Below are 17,754 nucleotides of genomic sequence, written 5' to 3'. Positions count from 1 at the left end.
TATCACATACTCATACTTGAGGTAGAAAAAAAAGGCATATTTTATTCATATACCCAAACTGGGGGGAAATAATGTAATTTGGTACAGAATAGATGTTATTTATATTTCCAAAACGTAATATGAAATTTTGAAAGGTTATAGATAAAACATTGAGATTTTTATAAAACAGGCTACTAAAATAAAATACCTACATCTCACCACATCATATACTAGTTGTCCCTCAGTTTCTCCCAGTAATTATATATTTAAATGCTTATTTCTATGAGTAATTCTGTAGCTTAAAGGGTTAGTTCGGTATTTTACACTTAAAGCCCTATTTTACGTCTCGGTTACGTATGTAACCCTCGTTCCCTGAGTAGGGAACGGAGACGTTACGTCAGAAGTGACGGAGATTGGGGGATTTCGCATAGAAAGCCAATCCTCTTCGAGTATTTAAACACGAGCCAATGGCATGCAATGCCTTGGGGCTGCGGAAATTTGCATAGCGTACTCCGCCCTACTCCGTGAGTATAAAAGGAGGAAGTGAACGCAACCGCAGTATGTCTTCGCTGAGGAGCCAAGACTGAACTCGGCATCTACCCAGCGATACAGCAGAAGTGGCAGGGAGACGTAACGTCTCCGTTCCCTACTCAGGGAACGAGGGTTACATACGTAACCGAGACGTTCCCTTTCGTAGTCACTTCGAGTTACGTCAGAAGTGACGGAGATTGGGGGTCTGTGCCATCACGCCATCTTCAAGCTGTCTTCCAGTGCCCTGCGAAAGTCTGGACCCCCGAGCCTTACCTCTTTTTTTTTTTTTTTTTTTTTTGGGGATCCGACTTTGACACAGGATTACCAAGGTACACTGGGAAACATATCCCGGAAGGGACATGCTACCAGCTGCCTACCGAAGGGAGGACTTACGAATACACATATGGCCACATAGGAACACATATGGAACACTGGAGTACCAACCGCAGGTGGCTACAATTTCAACTCCAGGGGTGGCAGATGGCTTGCCAAGGGAAGACACATGCTCGGAGAGGCTTACAGTGGATAATACACATGAGACGGTTACCATGGGGAACCGTGCGCATGGAGGCACCTAGCCAGCATCCAGAGCAACAGCAGTGGTGCCCGCATCGTCGGTGCTGGAGGACTCAAGACTTCAATGGAAGAACTGAGGAATATCGCACTTATCCAGTCCGGGGAGTGGAGTGGCGAGCAAGCGAAGACACCTAAGCGGATCCAGAACTGGCCGAAACGAGTACGTGAAAGGATACCGGCTCAATTCGCAGATTATAGAATCTGGCGAAGGTGTTGGGTGTCGCCCAGCCTGCAGCTCTGCAGATGTCTGTTAGCGAGGCGCCGTGCGCTAAAGCCCAAGAGGAGGCTACACTCCGAGTGGAATGGGCCGTCACACCAAGGGGGCACGGAAGGCCTTGCTGCTGGTAAGACAAAGCAATGGCATCCACTATCCAGTGGGACAGCCGTTGCTTTGAGAGAGCCCTTCCCTTCTGGCTCCCCCCATGACAGACAAAGAGCTGGTCTGAGGTCCTGAACACTGCGTTCTGTCGACATAGGTGCGGAGAGCACGTACCGGACAGAGCAGTGCCAAGGCTGGGTCTGCCTCCTCCAGGGGCAGCGCTTGCAGGTTCACCACCAGGTCCCGGAGGGGAGTGGTAGGAACCTTGGGCATATATCCAGGCCGGGGTCTCAGGAATACGTGAGAGTAAGCCGGCCCGAACTCCAGGCACACTTCGTCAACAGAGAGAGCGTGCAGGTCCCTTACTCTCCTGATGGAGACCAATGCAATCAGGAGTGCTGTCACATAGGACAGGGCAAAAACTCTACCGACTGCAAAGGCTCCAGGGGAGGCCTCTGCAGAGCACCCAGGTCTACTGAGAGGTCCCCAGAGGGCAGGAGGGAAGGGAGGCGGATTTAGCCCCCTCACTCCCCTCAGGACCTGATGACCAGGTCATGCTTCCCAAAGACTTACCTTTCACTGCATCATGAGACGCGGCAATGGCCGCGACATAAATCCAAAGGGTGGAGGGCGACAGCCTACGCTCCAACCCCTCTTGCAGGAAGGAAGCACGACTCCGATCGAACATCTCCGGGGGTCTTCTCAGCGAGAAGAACACCAATTGACGAAGAGGTTCCACTTCAACGCATAAGGTGTCTCGTGGACGACGCTCTTGCGGAAGTGATGGTTGCCGCCACCGCAGGTGGCAGCGAACTCAAACCTGCCTCGTCCCGTCCTGGAGCCACACGTGCAGCCTCCAAGATCGGGACGAGGGTGCCACAGAGTGCCCCGTCTCCGAGAGAATAGTCTCAGAGGAATAGGCCAAGGAGGTGCTGTCGCGAGGAGCATGAGTTCGTAGAACCACGTCTTGGTGGGCCCGAAGGGGGCTACCAGCAAGACCTGCTCCTCGTCCTCCTTGAACTTGCACAACACCCGTGCAAGGAGGCTCACTGGGGGAACGCACACTTGCGTGGGCCCCGTGGTCAGCTGTGCGCCAGCGCATCCGAGCCGAGAGAGCCGCGGGTCAGAATTAAAACTGGGCGCAGTGGGTCGAGTCCTGAGAGGCGAACAGGTCTATCTGTGCCTCCCCGAACTGGTCCCAGATCAGCTGGACCGACTGGGGATGGAGTCGCCACTCGCCGGAGATGAAACGGACCCGTGACAGCTCGTCGGCTGCCAGGTTCCGGTCTCCAGGAATGTACACTGCACGAAGGGACCTCAGGTGCTTCTGACTCCATATCAAGAGGTGGCGGGCGAGCTGCGACAACCGGCGCGAGCGTAGACCCCCCTGGTGGTTGATGTACGCTACTGCCGAAGTGTTGTCTGAGCGGACAAGCACATGCCGGCCCTTGAGCAACGCTCGGAAGCGGTGCAGGGCGAGCCGTACTGCCAGTAGCTCGAGGCAATTGCTGTGCATGAGGCGCTGGGCTCCTGTCCAGGAACCGGCGGCTGCATGCCCATTGCACATGGCACCCCAACCCGTGGTAGGCGCATCCGTGGAGACAACGAGATGCCTGGAAACTCGCTGAATAGGGACACCGGTCCGTAAGAAGCTGAGGTTCGACCACGGGAAGAAGGTTCGGCGGCACGCTGGAGTCACTGGAACTCGGAGCGAGCCGCGATGCCATGTCCACCTCGGGACTCGATCGCGAAGCCACAGCTGAAGCGGTCTCATATGAAGCAAACCGAGCGGCGTTACCGCGGCCACGGATGCCATATGCCCCAGGAGCCTCTGAATAGTTTCAGTGGAACCGCACTCTAGCCCTCGAACAGTCGAAGACAAGTCAGCAGTGAGTGCGCGCGCTCGTTCGTGAGCTGCGCGGACATGGCGACCGAGTCTATCTCCATACCGAGCAAAGAGATCCTCTGCACGGGGCAAAGTTTGCTCTTTTCCCGGTTGACCCGAAGGCCCAGACGGGCTAGGTGCCGTAGCACCAGGTCTCTGTGTTCGCAAACCTGAGCTCGAGAGTGAGCTAGTATCAGCCAGTCGTCGAGAAAAATTCAGGATGCGAACCCCGTGCTCGCGAAGGGGAACAAGGGCTGCCTCGACGGTCTTCGTGAAGACGCGAGGGGACAGAGCTAACCCGAATGGGAGAAACCGTGTACTGATATGCCTGGCCCTTGAAAGCAAACCGAAGAAGCGGTCTGCGTTGAGGCAAAATGGAGGCAAGAAAGTACGCGTCCTTCAGGTCGAACGCTGCAGACCAATCCTGAAACCGAACACATTCGAGAATGCGTTTGGCTGAGAGCATTTTGAACGGTAGTCGATGGAGAGAACGGTTCAAAATGCGCAGGTCCAGGATCGGTCGTAACCCACCGGTTTTCCTGGGGACAATGAAGTAGGGGCTGTAAAACCCGGACCTCACCTCGGCTGGAGGGACCGTCTCGATTGCACCCTTCGCCAGCAGGGTCGCAACCTCCGCTCTCAAGACTGGGGCATTGCCACCGAACATCGTGGAGCGAACTCCCCTGAAGCGGGGAGGAGATCGTGCGAACTGAATCGCATAGCCGAATCTGATCGTTCTGATGACCCAGCGGGATACCCCGGGAGGCTCTAGCCAGGCTTCCAGGAAGTGAACCAACGGGGTCATTCGAACCACAGACGTCCCCCCGGAGGGGCAGCAGGGCGGGTCGACTGGCACGCGTGCAGGAGTTACCCCGCTCGGATGCGTCGAAGCCCGCTCCCCGACAGAAGAGACCAGGGAAGGCGGAGCGTTCCACGGGGGTCTGTTCTGCCGGGGGTCTGGCGATAGAGGGGGAAGGGATTGGCGTAGCCCGGGGACGACACTCGCACCCTTCCGCGCCCTCAGAGACAGAGAGGAATGTGTGGGCTGACGCACTGGAACGTCGAGCGCACTCATTCCAGTCTGTGGGCTCAGTGATGATGTCAAGTCTTCCTTAACCAACTCGGGGCGCTGCCCACCCGTGGGCGAGCAGCGGGAGCTGAAAACGAAAGATTTCCCCCCGGCCCTCCACCGGGGGCAGGAGGGGCCTGCTCCCGCCTCCTGGGGAAAAACTCAACTCCATCACTGAGCAGCCCGTATCAGGATCGTCGCTTACCTGGCGTTTAGCGGGGTGTGCGGCCTGAGGGGGCTGTGACGCCTGCCGGCGGCCTCCTCCACGCCGTGGCCCGGATGAAGGCTGCTGCTGGGGCGGGGCGGGAGGGAGGGGAGCCGCGGGGGGGCGTCCTCGGCGGCGAGCAGCGGGAGGCATCTGTGCCGACGACTGGGTGGAGGCAGCAGCTGGTCGTCGGGGCAGAATATGTTTGATTGCCTCCGTCTGCTCCTGGGCAGTGGAGACTGCTGGGCAAGAGTTCTCGACTGCACCGCCAAAAAGGCCAACCTGGGAGAGAGGGGCGTCGAGCAGACGAATCCGCTCAGCGCTCCGAGTCCCGCCAGGTTGACGCTCCTGGACCACACTAGTGGCCATCACCTGACCAACGGCGCGAGCGGCCACTTTCGTTGCCCTTTTGGAGAGCAAGGTCAGTGGCGGACCGCAAATCTTCGAATGCCGTTGGGTCAGTCCCGCCCTCGAGCATATCTCTGAGCATCTGCGCTTGCACAGTGCTCATCGCATGCAAAGCGGAGGCCGCCCGTCCCGCCGCTCTACAGGAACGCGCCGCCATGGCAGACGAGAACCTACAGGCTTTGGATGGGTGCCTAGGAGGACCACGGAGGAGGCGCTCCGCGGACACAGCTGTATCGCACAGAGCGCTCCAGCGGGGGCATCCCAGTGCACCCACGGGCGGCCCCCCCATCGAGGGGGGAAAGGCGGGGGAGAGATCGCGCTCTCGAGTGGACAGAGGAGTCCCCCAAGAGCGCGATAACTCCGCATGCAGCTCGGGGAAAAAAGGCAATGGAGTTGGCCGTGGCCTCGCGGCGGCAGCTTTGTCCAAAAACCAATTATCCCTCCGTGAGAGATCGGGGGAGAATGGAGGATGCCACTCTAACCCAATACTCCCAGCGGCTCGAGACAGCATGCCGTCAGCTCGGGATCCGACACGGCAGCGCTGGCTCTCCCGAAGGGGGCAGCGCAGCCGCATCCTCATCTCCCGAGGACTGTAGCCCGCCTAGTGATGCTGCGATCGACATCACATCATCATCTGGAGCGCTGCTCGAAGCAGCCGGTACCACTGAAGAGGCAGCCGACTGAATCGAACTAACGCTCGCTGGCTCACGCACTGAGGCGGGAGGTGTGGCCCGAGAAATCGTCGGCTTTATGCCACACCGTCACCGTTAATTCGCCGGGTCCCCAGACGACGGGCCCCCTTTCGTGAAGGAAGCCGATCGAGTAAGGGGGACCGGGGCTCTCACTCTAGTGAGATTTTTTTTTTTTTTTTTTTATATTATATATATATATTTTTTTTTTTTTTTAACCTCAGTGTGGAGATGGTCATGTCCCCATAGCAGGAACATGAGCCATCCACGAACGCTGCTGCTGTATGCTGAATGCCCAGGCATACAGAGCAGCGATCGCGACCATCAGATGACGACAGAAATCGACCGCACCCAGAAGAACACGGGCGAACCGTCTTTAAAAAGACGTGCCGCGTGTAGCTCTTTCACAGAGAGGAGGAAATTCACTCTTTCAGCGCTGAAGCGACCAGGGAGAAGCGCAAAGTCTGGCAGACCACTGCACAGATCGCAGGCAATGCAGAAACTCGCTGGGTACCGCCATCACACCAACACTGAAGAGGACGCTCGTCTCGAAGAGTCTTGTAATAGCTTTCAGGAGTGAAGAGGTTCTCTTGGCTCCGAAGCGAAAACATACTGCGGTTGCGTTCACTTCCTCCTTTTATACTCACGGAGTAGGGCGGAGTACGCTATGCAAATTTCCGCAGCCCCAAGGCATTGCATGCCATTGGCTCGTGTTTAAATACTCGAAGAGGATTGGCTTTCTATGCGAAATCCCCCAATCTCCGTCACTTCTGACGTAACTCGAAGTGACTACGAAAGGGAAAGATCGTTTCTGATGAAATAGAACGGTTAAGATTGAAATTTGGACAAAAGCTGCTGTGTCGAGAATTTTAGGTTTGTGTGTTAGCACCCTCCACCTACACAATGGTTGTCTATGTACACTGGAACAATCATTCATAAAACGCATTAAACTTTAGTTTACTAAGACGTGAAACTCACCGAGGGATCTGGGGTGTTCACTGATATTCTCACACAAAAATCGCTGCAAAAGAGGCTTTCCAACAGGTTTTATTGTAGTTTTTGCAAAAACAGTATTGCAGTAGACATACAATTTAAAAGAAAAGAAACACAACAAATTAAATGTATATTGGGTAACACTTTAAAATAATGGTCAGTAGTTAACAAGGAGCTATGCAGGAAGTAATAGGTAGTACTGCATTAACACCGAAGTTAATACTATTAACTAATATGGAAGCAATATTAACTAATCATTAAGTAATAGGTAATTTAGTACAAAGGTAGTTCCTTGGTAGGTATTTGATTGTTACTAAAGAAATATATCCTCATTGAGAACTACTTGTGAACTAAGAAATAATAACCAATTAATTACTAATCACAAAAGTAACATGTCTAAAAAGTGAACAATTGTGGGGGTTTTACTCTTAACATGGTCATAACATTTCAGAAGCACGTGCCTCAAATGGGTTCTTTGTGGAAACCAGTTTATGAAGTTTATATATCCCCCCAAATACATTAGCTAGGTTGAGATTGTGACCACTACTCTTGCCAGGATGGACGCATGTTCTCTGTTTATTTAAAACTTAAACATAAAATAATCCTAATAAAGACAGTTTTTAAAAATAAATCTTAAATAATTAGGAAGTGATGCTACACTCTCATGATTGGATTAGTTCACTATTATGAGCTCTATTGAATGTCAGTCACATATATCTCAGACTCCAAAAACCTATAACTTTATGTTACAGTAGCTGCCTGAGGAGGACTTCTCTTTAGCACATGAATATAAACATTGATGTTCACTTGTCAAAAACAATTAGCATCTTTAATGAAGAAATTGGCTGCATTTATGTTACGATAAGCGCAAAAACACATCTTCCAGATTACAGTGTTTGTTAGAATATTAGTGCCTCACCGAACCTGTACAGTAGCCTATGTGTCAAATATAAAATTAAATTACTTGTATCATTTGTGAAAAACATGTTAACTCCTCAATAACTACTTAAGCGTTACCTTGTCATCCCGCAGGAACTACTAGTGATGTGGCCCATTATTTTAAAGTGAAAAACATGTAAACTCCTAACTAACTAAAAGCGTTACCTTGTCATCCCGCAATGTTTTCACAAGGTAACGCTTGTAGTTAGTTAGGAGTTAACATGTTTTTCACTTTAAAATAATGGGCCACATCACTAGTAGTTCCTGTGGGATGACAAGGTAACGCTTAAGTAGTTATTGAGGAGTTAACATGTTTTTCACAAATGATACAAGTAATTTAATTTTATATTTGACACATGAAGAGTTCAGATGCAAAAGCCTCTAAATGCCATTTGAAATTTTCTTCTTTAATGATGAATTTTTAATTTTTATCAAACTTGTACATTTAAGTTCAGTAATTTCACTTAAATAACAATTAATAGGTAATTATCATTGCCATTTAAGTGAAATTACTGAACTTAAATATACAAGTTTGATAAAAATCATCATTAAAGAAGAAAATTTCAAATGGCATTTAGAGGCTTTTGCATCTGAACTCTTCACATACTGTACAGGTTCTGTGAGGTACTAATATTCTAACAAACACTGTAATTGTCACGGATCTGTGCAGGCAGAAGGACAGGCTGAGTCCAGGTTCAAATGAAGACAATATATATTTAATTCCGAATACAGGCAGGAAGACGGGGTACACAGAGTAACATCGAACATTGACCGACAAAACAGAATGAAACAGAGGGAACTAAATACACAGAGGAATCAGACATAATGAGGTGAAGACAGGTGAAACAGATGAACAGGACGCTGAACGGGAGGCTGATGAGGGAGTGAGTTCAGGTGTGCAGACGAGAGGATCATGGGAAGTGTAGTGAAGGAGACGCAGACGGGATGGTGCAGACGCAGACTGTGACAGAACTCCCCCCTCCCGGGAGGCGTGACCTCACGCCGCAGAACAGAGGAAGGAGGGGGGGCGAACTGGGGGCTGAGCGGGGCGTGGCCAGGGCGGAGCAGGCTGAGGGCGTGGCGGAGCAGGCTGAAGGTGTGGCCAGGGCGGAGCAGGCTGAGGGCGTGGCCAGGGTGGAGCAGGCTGAGGGCGTGGCCAGGGCGGAGCAGGCTGAGGGCGTGGCCAGGGCGGAGTAGGCTGAGGGCGTGGCCAGGGCGGAGCAGGCTGAGGGCGAGACCAGGGCGGAGCAGGCTGAGGGTGAGACCAGGGCGGAGCAGATGGAAGAGGAGACCAGGGTGCAGCTGAGGGACAGACGACGTTGGGTGCTGAGGAGGGACCGAGGGACCATGGTGACACCGTAGGCTCTGGTGACTGAAGTGACGACAGGGGCACAGAGGGACACGGTGAGGTCAGAGGGCGTGAGGGCTGACGGGTGACTGGAGGGAGTGAGGAGTCCAACTGAACCGGAGGGGTGACAAAACGGGGCGGAGCCAAAGGAAGGAAGTCCATAGGTGAGGGGAGGATGACGAGGGAGTGAAGGGAATCCGGAGGACCGAGGGAGCCTGGCCGAGCTGGTGGACTGAGGGGCCATGGAGGAGCTGAGGGAGGTAGGAGCCACGGGGAAGCCAATGGGACCGGGGGCCCAGGAAGTGTCCATGTGGAGGAGGTGGGAGGCGAAAACCGGGGATCCCATGACCAGGCTGGGTCAGGGGAGCTGGCAGACGGAAGGGCTGACGGCTGCGTGACGGGAGGAGGTGGGAGAGGGAGGCTGGGTGGGATCCTGGTCTCGGGCTCTGGCTGGACGGTCTCGGGCTCTGGCTGGACGGTCTCGGGCTCAGGCTGGACGGTCTCGGGCTCAGGCTGGACGGTCTCGGGCGCTGGCTGGACGGTCTCGGGCGCTGGCTGGACGGTCTCGGGCGCTGGCTGGACGGTCTCGGGCACTGGCTGGACGGTCTCTGGCGCTGGCTGGACGGTCTCTGGCGCTGGCTGGACGGTCTCTGGCGCTGGCTGGACGGTCTCTGGGGCTGGCTGGACGGTCTCTGGCGCAGGCTGGACGGTCTCTGGGGCTGGCTGGACGGTCTCTGGCGCAGGCTGGACGGTCTCTGGCGCAGGCTGGACGGTCTCTGGGGCAGGGTGGACGGTCTCTGGGGCTGGCTGGACGGTTTCTGGCGCTGGCTGGACGGTCTCTCGTAGGGCTGGGCGATAAATCGAATATGTACGATGTATCGTTATATTTTTTGAAACGATATGGAATGAGGCAATACCGTTTATATCGATACAGTAGTTTGATATGAGCACATCTGAAAAATAGCGGAGGTTGCAGTGTGAGCTGCTGCAGTGAAAGTAGCTAGGCTACGTAGTACAATTTGTCCTAAACATGACACAAGCTTATATTAATTGCGTCAAAATCACTTTGATATAGTTATAGTTATTTGGCCAGACAGCTTGCCGCCCTGTCAAATGCTCTGACAGACACTGTTGCTGACTGACAGATATAGGCTACTTGCGCTGTTTAATGCGTTTGAGATGTGGTGCTTTCCTCAGTGCTCAACTTACATTTCACATGTATATTCTCCATCTGTAAATGTTAGAAAGTAAAGCAAATATGTCCATTTCACAACAAATATGTCCATGTCAGAAGAGGACGAGCTTCTGCAAGTGAATCTCCGCTAAAATTCATGCTTCCTTGAACGAGCGCCGGCGCGCGCATGCGCGTGAATAGTACTACGTAGTACGCAATAATTCTGACTAAAATAAACATATTGCTAAAATATTTGTTGTTGGAGAAAATAAATGTGCCATATGTGGAATTTTAAACCTACAAGTATATATTTTTAATGAAAGTGAAAGTGATTATAATGGGGTAATCAAATGCAGGCTAATATAATTAGTTTGTGCTTTTGTTTTTATTTTCATTTTTAGTTTAGCTTTTAGTCAATATAAAAACAAAAGCTTTTTGCACATAATATATTGCATAGCCTATATTATATTTGTTTCCATATCCTTCAATATCAACATTGTTTGTAGGATATCATTGGGCCGAATGTGAATATACTGTATATATATATATATATATATATATATATATATATATATATATATATATATATATATATTTTTTTTTTTTTTTTAATATAAAGATTTTCTTTATCTAAATAGAAAACGTAGAAAGTACCGAGATATATATCGTATATCGCCATTTGACCAAAAAATATCGAGATATGATTTTTTGGCCATATCGCCCAGCCCTAGTCTCTCGCGCTGGCTGGACGGTCTCTCGCGCTGGCTGGACGGTCTCTGGCGCAGGCTGGACGGTCTCTGGCGTTGGATTGGGGCTGGTGCCGTCGTCCACGGTGAAAGAAGATCCACATGACACCAGCACCCACTCCACATAGGCCACGAAGTTCCCTCGAGGCCCATCTCCGGGCAGGCGTGCCTGGGTTTCAGCGTTTAGGCCTGCCCGGAAGAACACACAGAGGCTTGTGTCATCAAAATGAACATGAGGCACCAAGTCCAAATACCTCTGTGTGTGGGCCTCGAGGGATTGATCCTCCTGCTCCAGGAGGAGTAGTTGTACGGCTGCAAATTCCATTTTTTTTTTTTTTTTTTTTTGGGTCGGTCAATCTGTCACGGATCTGTGCAGGCAGAAGGACAGGCTGAGTCCAGGTTCAAATGAAGACAATATATATTTAATTCCGAATACAGGCAGGAAGACGGGGTACACAGAGTAACATCGAACATTGACCGACAAAACAGAATGAAACAGAGGGAACTAAATACACAGAGGAATCAGACATAATGAGGTGAAGACAGGTGAAACAGATGAACAGGACGCTGAACGGGAGGCTGATGAGGGAGTGAGTTCAGGTGTGCAGACGAGAGGATCATGGGAAGTGTAGTGAAGGAGACGCAGACGGGATGGTGCAGACGCAGACTGTGACAGTAATCTGGAAGATGTGTTTTTGCGCTTATCGTAACATAAATGCAGCCAATTTCTTCATTAAAGATGCTAATTGTTTTTGACAAGTGAACATCAATGTTTATATTCATGTGCTAAAGAGAAGTCCTCCTCAGGCAGCTACTGTAACATAAAGTTATAGGTTTTTGGAGTCTGAGATATATGTGACTGACATTCAATAGAGCTCATAATAGTGAACTAATCCAATCATGAGAGTGTCAGCAACACTTCCTAATTATTTAAGATTTATTTTTAAAAACTGTCTTTATTAGGATTATTTTATGTTTAAGTTTTAAATAAACAGAGAACATGCGTCCATCCTGGCAAGAGTAGTGGTCACAATCTCAACCTAGCTAATGTATTTGGGGGGATGTATAAACTTCATAAACTGGTTTCCACAAAGAACCCATTTGAGGCACATGCTTCTGAAATGTTATGACCATGTTAAGAGTAAAACCCCCACAATTGTTCACTTTTTAGACATGTTACTTTTGTGATTAGTAATTGGTTATTATTTCTTAGTTCACAAGTAGTTCTCAATGAGGATATATTTCTTTAGTAACAATCAAATACCTACCAAGGAACTACCTTTGTACTAAATTACCTATTACTTAATGATTAGTTAATATTGCTGTAACGAGGCCCGAGACATGTTTGAATCCATATGCAGCTTTATTGAAGGTAAGTCAGACAGGCAAGGGTCAGAGATCGGCAAAGCAGGGTTATCACAGGACAGGCTCAGAGAATGGTCGAATAACAGGCAGAGAGTCAGGACAGCAATAATCCAAAACAATCCGGGTCGGGGAAGGCAGCAGACTAACGAGAGTGGCAGAACAGATCAAGGTCGGTACACAGGACAGGCAGGCAAGGGAAAAACGCTCAGTCATTACAGCCGTGGCAATGCAATACTTCGCACTGAATGAATGTATGAGTGTGGCTTAAATAGGAAGTCCGATATGATACAGGTGTGTGTGTAATCAGTCCCAGGAGTGGTGCATTATGGAGAATGGAGTCCTGCTAGGATTAGTACTCTGGTGACAGTTCCCTCTGCTGGTTGAGAGGAGGCGGAACGGGAGCCTGCTCCGTAACAGAGCCCCCCTCCTGCGAGCAGCTCCTGAGGCGAGAAGGTTGACGACGCCGGGGTCTTCCACGAGGTCGAGGGGCCGGTTTCTCCGGGTAGTTGCGGTGGAATTCCTCTGTGAGCGATGGGTCCAGAATATCACTGGCGTTGATCCAAGATTGTTCCTCCGGACCATACCCCTCCCAGTCCACCAGATACTGTAGAACATTACCCCGGCGCCTGGAGTCCAGCACTTCGTGCACACGGTACGCCTCCTCGCCGTTGATCAGGAGCGGTGCAGGATCTGGGGCTGTGACTCCCGATTCCGACACTCCCCTCGGACCCACAGCAGGTTTCAGGAGGGATACATGGAAAGTAGGAGAGATGCGGTAATCAGCAGGTAAATCCAGGCGAAAAGACACAGGGGTAACTTGTTTCACTATTTGAAAAGGACCAACATACCTGGGACTGAGTTTACGGCAGGGAAGTCGGAGTCTCAGATCTCTAGTGGAGAGCCACACCCATTGACCAGCGCTGTAGTGAGGGCTAGGGTGCCGACGACGATTGGCCTGTAGTTCTTGTCTTCGGACAGCATGAAGAAGATGTGTATGGGCCTGATTCCAGATCATCTCACTTTTTCGTAGCCATTCTGTTACAGAAGGTAGTTCTGTCGGTTCTCCGGACCAGGGAAACAGGGGAGGTTGGAAGCCGAGTATACACTTGAAAGGAGTTAGTCCTGTAGCTGGTTTGACCAATGAATTCTGCGCATATTCTGCCCAAAACAAGTATCTGCTCCATTCTGTTTGTTCCTTTTGACAATAAGTCCTTAAAAAGCGTGTGATTTCTTGATTTAGTCATTCAGTCTGACCGTTGGATTGAGGATGGTATCCTGAGGTTAAGCTGATGTTTAGGTTTAAATTTTTAAAGAACGCACTCCAAACCCTTGAAGTGAACTGGGGGCCTCGATCGGAGACAATGTCTTCAGGTAGACCGTAAAAGCGAAAGACTTGATTGCAGAGAATTTCAGCAGTTTCAAAGGCGGTGGGGAGTTTGGGTAGGGGTATGAGTCGGCAAGCCTTGGAGAACCTGTCAATTATGGTAAGGATGGTGGTGTGTCCCTGAGATTTGGGTAGATCGGTGATGAAGTCGATTGCGATATGAGACCAGGGGCGTTGGGGTGTGGGGAGTGGTGTTAATAGGCCTGCAGGTAGCTGTCTGGGTGTTTTGGACATGTTACAGTTGACACAGTTCTTCACATGTTTAGTGGTATCAGATGCTAGGGTTGGCCACCAAAAGCAGTTTTGGAGGAGCTGGATAGTTGCTGTGATTCCTGGGTGTCCGGAGCTGGGAGTTGAATGAACGTGATCGACGAGTCTGATTCTGAGAGATTCCGGGACGTATAGTCGGTTGTCTGGACATGCGGATGGGATCTGAGTGTGACTGTTAACCTGTTGAATTTCTGTGATGATATCCCATTGGACGGGAGCCACCAGTAGATTGGGTTGGATGATGTTTTCTGAAGCAGGACTCTGAATGGTACCTTCAGCTTGACGGGAAAGTGCATCAGCCTTGATATTTTTGGACCCTGGGCGAAATGTGACAGTAAACTGGAAACGGGTGAAGAATAACGCCCATCTTGCTTGGCGAGGGTTGAGACGTTTAGCCGACTGTAAATACTCTAGATTCTTGTGATCCGTGAAAATGATGAAGGGCTGACTTGCTCCCTCCAGCCAATGTCGCCATTCCTCTAGTGCAAGTTTCATAGCCAGTAGTTCTCTGTTCCCCACATCATAATTTTGCTCAGCCGATGAAAGTTTGCGGGAGAAAAAGGCGCATGGATACATTTTTTCAGCATTGCCTTGTCGTTGCGACAACACTGCTCCTACACCAGTGCTGGACGCATCCACCTCCACAATGAATTGTTTCTCGGGATCTGGATGATGGAGGATGGGTGCTGACGTAAATCGAGATTTCAGTTCTTTAAAAGCCTGTTCTGCCTCGCTTGACCATTTCAATTTGGATGATGGGCGTTTGGTCATAGCCGTGAGAGGAGCAGCGATGATGCTGAAATTGCGGATAAATCTTCGGTAGAAGTTGGCAAATCCTAGAAAACGTTGTAGTTCCTTTAGAGTCTGTGGTAATGGCCATTCCAGGACCCCCTTTACTTTTCCTTCGTCCATGGCGACCCCCTCATGACTGATAATATAACCCAGGAATGACGTGCTTGTCTGATGAAATTCACATTTCTCAGCTTTGGCAAAGAGTTGATGCTGGATGAGTCGTTCGAGAACTAATCTGACCTGTTGAACGTGTTCCTCCATGGAATTCGAGTAAATCAGAATGTCGTCTATGTAGACTATCACCCACTTGTCCAGCATGTCTCGAAAAATATCATTCATGAAAGATTGAAACACAGACGGACTGTTGGATAATCCGAACGGCATGACGAGGTACTCATAGTGCCCACTAGTGGTAGAAAATGCCGTTTTCCACTCATCCCCCTCTCGGATACGGATTAGATTATAAGCATTGCGTAGATCCAGTTTGGTGAAGAATTTGGCCTGCCGAAGTTGTTCGAGAGCTGCTGGCACTAGGGGGAGAGGATAACGGAATTTTACAGTGATATCATTAAGAGCCCGGTAATCGATGCAGGGTCGTAAACCTCCGTCCTTTTTCTTAACAAAGAAGAATCCGGCAGCAGCGGGAGAGGTAGAAGGACGAATGAAGCCCTTAGCGAGTTCCTCCTGAATATAGGTTCTCATAGCTTCAGATTCGGGTTGTGATAACGGGAATACTCGGCCTCGGGGTGGAGTGGAACCCGGGATGAGATCGATAGCACAGTCAGTGGAGCGGTGTTCGGGAAGTTGGGAAGCCCTCTTCTTGCTGAATGCCTCCCTGAGATCAGCATAAACGACGGGTATCTCTGTTTCCTCAATATTTATTGTTTCTGGATCTGTCTTGGACACCGGGCTTGAATTTTCTCGGGGTAAATCAATTTCACAAGCATTTCGAGACTCGTTATCTGCTGCGTGAGAAGGGGCGCGGATTACCGGGGTTAGACAGCGATCGTGACATGAAGGATTCCATTGTATGATTTGCCCCTCTGTAGAGGAATAGAGTTTTTAATGTGCTCTCTACCCAGTTGGTTTGCGCTGCGAGGGTGCGGAAGGCGAGAGCATAATCCGCTGCGGATCTATTGCCTTGAGAGAGAGTCAATAACTGTTCACCGGCATCCCCCTGCTCTGATGTATGTTCGAAGACTTGACGGAATTGTTGAACGAACTCACTGAACGAAGTGAACGAAGAACTGGTACTATTCCACACCGCTGTCGCCCATTCCAGTGCCCGTCCGGTAAGCAGGGAGCAAACAAATGCGATTCGACTGGAATCCGTACTGTACAGTGATGGTTGTTGTTCTACGAAGAGGGTGCATTGGAGAAGAAAACCTTTACATTTAGTCGGGTTACCGTCGAATTTGTTCGGAAACGCCAGTCTCGGGGCTAAGGAAGTAGTGGGGTTCACTGGTGGATTCTCTGCAGGAGGATTAACAGGTGCAGCAGGCGGATTAGCGATGGCGGATCGCAGCTCTTGCAAACCTTGGACCAGCTTCTCCGTGAGAGTCGTCAGGTGGCTGAGTTGCTGATGATGAAGATCCAAGCGTGAGGCTTGGGACGTGAGCTCGGATGAGATCTGTAAGACCGCTGCTGGATTCGTGGTCGGCGAAGTATTCTGTAACGAGGCCCGAGACATGTTTGAATCCATATGCAGCTTTATTGAAGGTAAGTCAGACAGGCAAGGGTCAGAGATCGGCAAAGCAGGGTTATCACAGGACAGGCTCAGAGAATGGTCGAATAACAGGCAGAGAGTCAGGACAGGCAGCAAACAACAATAATCCAAAACAATCCGGGTCGGGGCAGGCAGCAGGCTAACGAGAGTGGCAGAACAGATCAAGGTCGGTACACAGGACAGGCAGGCAAGGGAAAACCGCTCAGTCATTACAGCCGTGGCAATGCAATACTTCGCACTGAATGAATGTATGAGTGTGGCTTAAATAGGAAGTCCGATATGATACAGGTGTGTGTGTAATCAGTCCCAGGAGTGGTGCATTATGGAGAATGGAGTTCTGCTAGGATTAGTACTCTGGTGACAGTTCCCTCTGCTGGTTGAGAGGAGGCGGAACGGGAGCCTGCTCCGTAACAATTGCTTCCATATTAGTTAAGAGTATTAACTTCGGTGTTAATGCAGTACTACCTATTACTTCCTGCATAGCTACTTGTTAACTACTGACCATTATTTTAAAGTGTTACCGTATTTTGCTATTACATTATATCTTCATACAAAAATAAAAACTTTTGCAACTAAAAAGTGCAAAATGCCAAGCTTTGGCCAGCTTTCAAATACATTGAATTTAAGTTTAAAATAAAACTTAAATAAACAGCTTTTATATTTAGCTTTAAAGTGCTATAGTCAGATCAAACAATCAATCATGCTAAATGAAGAACTTAACCACCAGTCAACCTGGTACTTCATACTCTTGTGGTGTGCGCACAGTCTTCACTCGGACGCACTCTTCAATCTATCGCCGATGAAATCACAAAATAAAATGCACATAAATGTGTCCCTGCTTGATATAGACTGTAACCACTGATGAACATATTCGGTTTCGATGAGAGAGAGGAAAAAACTATGTAAAGACTCTGGTCGGGTCTGATAAAGGGGAAATTTGCATATCATAATTAATAATTGATAATTAATAATTATTCATACAGATTTGGATCAGACCGGTCTTACATATTAATTTATTAATTTTACCCATGTGCATACATGTGCATCCCCGCAATCAACCACAAATTAATTGTTATTAATTGCAAGGACCACATTTTACAAGACAGGCAAAATCAATTAGCTCAATTAAGTTATAGAGCTTGTGAAAACAAATTCTGTGGCCACTAGAATCTGCCTTCCCTGCTCTATAAACAAATACCCTCTTAGGTATTTGTAGTTCTGTAAAGCGTATAGCTTATTAAATTCACATTTCATTGACCCGTATTATGAGCAAGACAATCAGTCAAGGTAAGCATATTTTGTATTTAATAAAGTTACTACTTGAGCATTTACTACGTTACAAACAATGATACATGT

The 17,754-nt window shown here is 49.4% G+C and overlaps 1 protein-coding gene across 1 annotated transcript in view; it reads left to right on the top strand.

The window, feature by feature from the left end:
- The window catches only part of LOC120478286 (uncharacterized), a 220,987-nt gene that overhangs the window by 131,561 nt on the left and 71,672 nt on the right, over positions 1 to 17,754 (top strand). The gene's annotated exons all lie outside the window — the stretch shown is intronic.

Source organism: Pimephales promelas, chromosome 2, assembly GCF_988280905.1.
Source record: "Pimephales promelas chromosome 2, fPimPro1.hap1.1, whole genome shotgun sequence".
Taxonomy (NCBI): domain Eukaryota; kingdom Metazoa; phylum Chordata; class Actinopteri; order Cypriniformes; family Leuciscidae; genus Pimephales; species Pimephales promelas.
Note: the sequence above shows the minus strand (reverse complement) of the source record. Positions and strands in the feature narration are given on the sequence as shown.